The following is a 6000-nucleotide window of genomic DNA, read 5'->3' on the forward strand; positions in this document are numbered from 1 at the left end:
ATCGTGACAGGTAGTCTGATCCCTGTCTGTTCCTACTAAATGTTTATCCAGTGTGTAGGAATGAAAGAAAACTTCATGCAGGTTGCTAAATGTTCATCTGTGCAACAGGCTGTGCATGAAAGAAAGAATGAAGTGACAAGAAAACCCAAAGATGTTTGAGCCTGATATTTTTCCATTTGTTACTAATGTATTATGATCTATATGTTCTGTAGGAACGAAGCTCTCAGGATTGGAAAATGTCTAAGAAAACTAACCAAGTGTCAAAAGTTTATGTTTTCGTGCAGGTTCAAAGGCATCACGATCGATGGACGGGAAATGAGAAATTTATAAAATTTATTTTTCAAATGTTTTCCCTCATTCGATCGAATAGGTTGCTATTCGAATGAATAACTCGATCGAATGAACTGATTCGATCGAATCAGTGTGTGAGAGAATGCGAACAGTTGTGAAGAGACTCATTCGATCGAATAGAATCTCATTCGATCGAATGATCCAAACGAACAAGTCCATTCGATCGAATAAGTCCAAAAACAGTATAAATATTCAAACTTATTCGATCGGACAGAATTATTCGGAAAAATATTACGGATTCTCTCTCAAATTTGTTTTTCTCAAACCCTCTTTTTGATCCGATCATTTTATCCAGTTTTTCACGTAGATTACAAAAATGTAAGTTTTACTTGTTTTTAACCGTGTTTTGATCGGGTTTTTGGTCGTTTTGGTTCGGGTGTTCTTCATTTCCGGGTTTCTGCTTGAATGAGTCGAATCAGTCTATTCGATCGAACGAGTTTCTTATTCGATCGAATGTGACTTATTCGATTAGTAGTTCGATCGAATCAGAAGTAAATGATAAGATCTATCTCATTCGATTGTCTGTTATCGAACCAGATCTCATTCGATCGAATGAATAGCTCACCCGATCGAATGTGTTGCTCGTTCGATCGAACTAGTCCAGAAAATTTGAAAAATTTAAACGCATTCAGTCGTTTCGATATATGTTCGTTCTAACACGTTTAAGTTTACAGATTCAATGGCTGAAGTTGCAGAAGTGGTTGCTCCATTCAAAACGTCTATCAAGCACAATATCGTGGCTTTCCTGGACGAAAAGTCTAGCCACGGGAAGGATTTTGCAACAATTATCAAATTTCTGAAGAGGTCGAGGATTTCTGGACCTATCTCGAGGATCGTTGAACCTATAATGTCAATTCAACAAGAGTTCTGGAGGAATGCCACGCACGACAAAACAGTCATGCCGTCGGTTATTCGCTCCACGGTCAGAGGGCATGCCATCGTAGTATCTGCCCAGGTAATCCGAGAAGTCTGCGGTTTTGAAGACTTAGAATCAGATCCTACATCCTTACATCCTGCGGCAACTAGAGGATGTTTTGCAAGAATGAAGTATGACGGCGATCTCAATGCCGGTCTGCTTCACAAAGCCAACCTGTGCCCCGAATTCAAGTATCTGGCACACGTGGTGATGCATTGCTTGGGGCCTCAACGAACTAGCTTTGACAAGCTGAGGGAAAGCATGCAGTTCACCGTAGCTGCTCTGGTGATGAACCGCCCCTACAACTTCTCTCAAATGACGTTTGGTCATATGGTGGAAAACATCACGTTGAAACAAGGGAAGAGCGAGAAGTTTCTTCAGTACCCGAGGTTCGTTCAGATGATAGTTGATACTCAAGCACCGGGTCTACTGAAAGAAAATGAAGGTGATGTGGTGAAACTGGACCACATGAAGAATGAGACTCTCAACCGTCTCAAATCCTACAAAGAACGTCCCACCAGGCCACCACTCAAACGATGCTTCGGGCATATTGTCAATCCGTCCTACAGGGCCCCTCCGAAGAGGAAGTGGAGAAATGCTGCCAGTGATTCAGACGTCGAGAATTTACCGTATCAGGAATCCAGCGACGATTCTGACACTGAGGAGGTGGCGGTCACGGAAGACACAAGGACAGAAGCTGAAAAACAGGCTGATTGGTATTTAAATGTTGAGGATCTGGAGGCAGGTGAAGAAGTTAGAGCCGAGAAACAACCGGCTGAGGTAGATGCGAGTGAAGAAAGGCCTGCAAAGAGGCAGAAGAAGAAGGTTACAAGAAAGTATCGGAGTTTATTTTCCGATCAACCACGTCCTTCAGTTGGGACTTCTGCTGCCCCTCCTGCTCAACCAGCACAGCCACCAACACCGCAGTCAGCACCACAACCTACTCCTCAACCTCAACCGGAAATGGCTATACCTCAAAAGGTTGCATCTGAAATTGCTGATCTTCACAAGGCTATGATGAAGATGTTATTGTTCAAGACAGAGCAAGAAGAACAGAATCGACTCAGAGATGAGCAGATTGCTAAACTTCAAGCTGAGAACGAAATGCTCAGGCTTGAAAACAGTCAGCTAAATGCTACTGTCGCTGAACAAGGATCTTCGATCAACGAGCTGAAAGAGTCAAATCTAAGCCTTGAAGCAAAGATCACCGAGCTGAAAGGAGATGTTCTTCGTCTGGAAGGTCCAACCAATGTCGATGTGGACACAGACGAACTGGACTCTTCTGATGATGGAGGTGAAGGTATTTAAGAGTATTTTGAGTGAATGTAGTGAGGACTTAAATGTTAAATCTTTTTAATTAATGATTTGTGTGTAAATTTAGTTTCATATGTAATGGTATTGTATTTCATGTTTATGATATTACATATGTTTATTTAAAATTTGTGTTACATTGTGGTTTTTAATCAACCAGGTGATGCTGATCCGTTTAATGTCCAACCGCTGCAATCAAAAACAGCAGCGGAATATTTCACGTTTTTACTGGACAATCCATATGAGCAGCAAAACTTCGCAAGTGGAGACTTGGAAGAAGGTGAAATTTCACACAATTTCACAGAAGAAGAACTGGAACAAATGTTTGAGCTATACAATGAAGAAACAGGCAAGTATCTGGCTTTGCCTTCAACAGAACAAACATCTTCTTCGGCTGCTACACCTGACTCAACATCATCTACGGCCGCTGATCCCTCTCAATTTGATGAAGTTGAAATGGAAGACTTGACACAGGAAGAATATCCAGAATACTACACGTCTCAAACTGACAATCTTCCTAACTCTGCAAGTTTCTTCCAAAATGTAACAGAGGAGGAAATACAGAAGAAGGCTGACAAAAGGTCAAACACAATGAAACAGCCTTCTGAAGCAGATCAAGCCGAATTCGTTGAAAAAACAGAAGAATGCAAGAAAGCTTTCAACGCTATTCTTGAGAAGATAAGGTCCAGACGACAAGCAAAGCCGACCATTCCTCACACAACGTCTTATAAGATGAAGGGTCGTAGAACTTCAGGAGAGATTATTGCTTGGGCGTGTCTGAAGGATCTTAATTGCATTGCTATCAAGAGAGAAAAAGGGGTTGAGTACTTTCAACGTATCACTGACTTGAAGACTCTTCCTACTTATGATCTAAACCGTCTGAACTATCTTGATATGCTTTACGCCAGTTCATCTCCATTTGCCACGTACTATCAGAGTGTATTGCGAAAGGAATACAACTCAAAATGGAAGATGATCACTCCACAGAGGCCAAAGAGATATACAAGTAAAAAGGAGATCGATCCGATCACCAACAGGCCAAAGATTATCTTGAAGTACATGCCACCACTCACGATGAAGAAGATTCCTCTAAGAAAGATGAAGCAGGACTTCTACAAAGCATTCAGGCATTGGTACTATGATGGAAGACTGCATGAAGCAGTTATCGTGCTCAACGACAATGGAAATTGGAGCACAATTCGCATTTTTGATCCTATGTGGCTCACAAACTTGTCACGGGAGGATGTCTATACGCTATACAAGACAGAGATTCTTTATGCCCCCGAAGACAGAGAGCAAGCATTAACGTATAGAAATGTCATTAGGATTTGCTTTGCCTATGACATACATGCAGGATCAAACTGGAAAGAGCAACAGAAGAAGTATGCACAAGAAACTGAAGCTTAATTGTCATGTTTATTTTGTTTCTTGTTGTAATTCAAGGTTTAATCTTCTGATTGTAATTGTTCTTGAGTTGAATGTAATTTGTTTTGGAACATTGGGATAGATTGTGCTTAAATGTTTATCTAAAATTCCAATTGACAGCTTCTCAGGATATGCGGAACCTATGGTAAGTCTGACTGACTGAACCATTTGATCTTGAGAGAACTTCATGAAGAAAGGAGTTCGTGGATGCAACGTGCGCACCACTAGCTTTGAGAAAATAGAGAGTGAGATAACTCCAAGGGGGAGTTACGATCGAGCAAGAGAACTCGATTGATTATAAGTAAATAGAACTGGCTCCAAGGGGGAGTTTGTTAGGACATGAAATGTCATGTATATGTCCCCAGTTCTATCAGGATGGTTCGATATGAAAATAACGATCGTGAAACCAAGTTAACGGACTGAAAATGTCAAAAGAAACTGATTCGATCGAATCAGTGACTGATTCGATCGAACCAGGACTCATTCGATCGAATGAGATACTCATTCGATCGAATCAGTATTCGATATATAAGCGAAACTTAGGAAATTTCACGAGAGAGAGCACACATTACACACAGTCACGAACCTGCTACTGCCGAAAAACCTCTCTGCCAATCTTCGTCGTGTCGGCCTTTTCCTCCGTCCCTAAGTGTCAAACCGTCTTAGGAATCGTAACCGTGCGTTGTTGATCACCACCGAATCGCCGTGTTAGAGGATTCCGCACTCTAACACGTTGCCCCGTGAATCGTTGGGAAACCGTGTCCCGCACCGGTCCGACAAATAATTTCACCATTAGCCAATTCAACTGAAAAATCTTCTTTTAAGTTATCGCGCGGTCGCGCAAGCTTCAGCTCAAAGGCGCGAGAGATAAAACTTCGATCGGCGCCAGTATCAAAAAGTACAGAAGCATAAAATCCGTTAAGCAAAAATGTACCATTAACTACGTCATTATTCGCTTGCGCTTGGTGCGCGGTTATGTTAAAAGCTCGTCCACGCGTCACTTGGTTTGAAATCTGGTTCACCGGATTCGCTTGTGTGATTTGCACTTGTAGTCTCGGGCACGCGTTCCGGAAATGACTGGGATCACCGCAGTTAAAGCACGATCTGGGTCGTGGGTTTTGGTAGGTTGGTTGTGGGTTCTGCGGGTAGACTGGTGGTGTTGGCGCAATTGGATTGGCGAGAAGGACTCTACAGTTTTCTGCAAGGTGACCAGTACGGCCACATCGGGTACAAAGTCGACACGGGGTTTGGGTTGGGTGGTGAAATCTACAGGTTGGGCAAAAGGGATGGTTTCCTGTGTAAGGTTTCTTAGTTGGTGGGGCAGGGAGTGCTGGATTGGTTAAGGCATAGTTGTGGACTATAGGGGGAGTTGGGTAGGCTGATAGTGGGTTAGGCGTGTAAACTGGAGGTTGGTATGCGGGTTGCTGGACAATGGGCGGGTTGGTAAGCGCATAGGCCTTGCGCCTGCGCTTGAGGTTGTTACGGTTTGAGGGTTCAGGTTTGGTTTCTGTTGGTTCAGGGGCAGTCTTGGTGAGTTTGGTCTTCTCAGCTCCCCGCAGGAACAGGGTTCCTGCTCTGACATGGTTGTCGCTGAGCACAGCGGCCAACTCAATGGCGTCAGAGAGGGTTACTGGGTTCCTGGCCCATACAGAATCTTGAATTTCCATGGGGAGACCCCCAAGGAATTTCTCTATGGCTCGGCGGGAAGGGGTAACAAGGTGAGGGACAAGCAGGCTTAGTTCATGGAAGCGCGTCGCGTACTCGCGCGCTTCACCGCTGTATTGCTTCAAGTTCCAGAATTCCTCCTCTAGGCGCTTAATTTCGTTGGGAGGGCAGAATTCTCGCGTCAGAATTTCCTTGAATTCCTCCCATGTCATGCTAGAAGCAGCCTCTGCGCCACGCGCATGAGCTACTCCATTCCACCATGTAAGCGCTCTAGATTCCAGGACACTGGAAGCATACAGGGTTCGTCTGTCTGAGGGGCATTGGGTATGGAG

This window comes from Bidens hawaiensis, unplaced genomic scaffold (genome assembly GCF_021521415.1).
Source record: "Bidens hawaiensis isolate Kalapana, Puna unplaced genomic scaffold, B.hawaiensis_p1.1 tig00007469_1, whole genome shotgun sequence".
In the NCBI taxonomy this organism is placed as follows: domain Eukaryota; kingdom Viridiplantae; phylum Streptophyta; class Magnoliopsida; order Asterales; family Asteraceae; genus Bidens; species Bidens hawaiensis.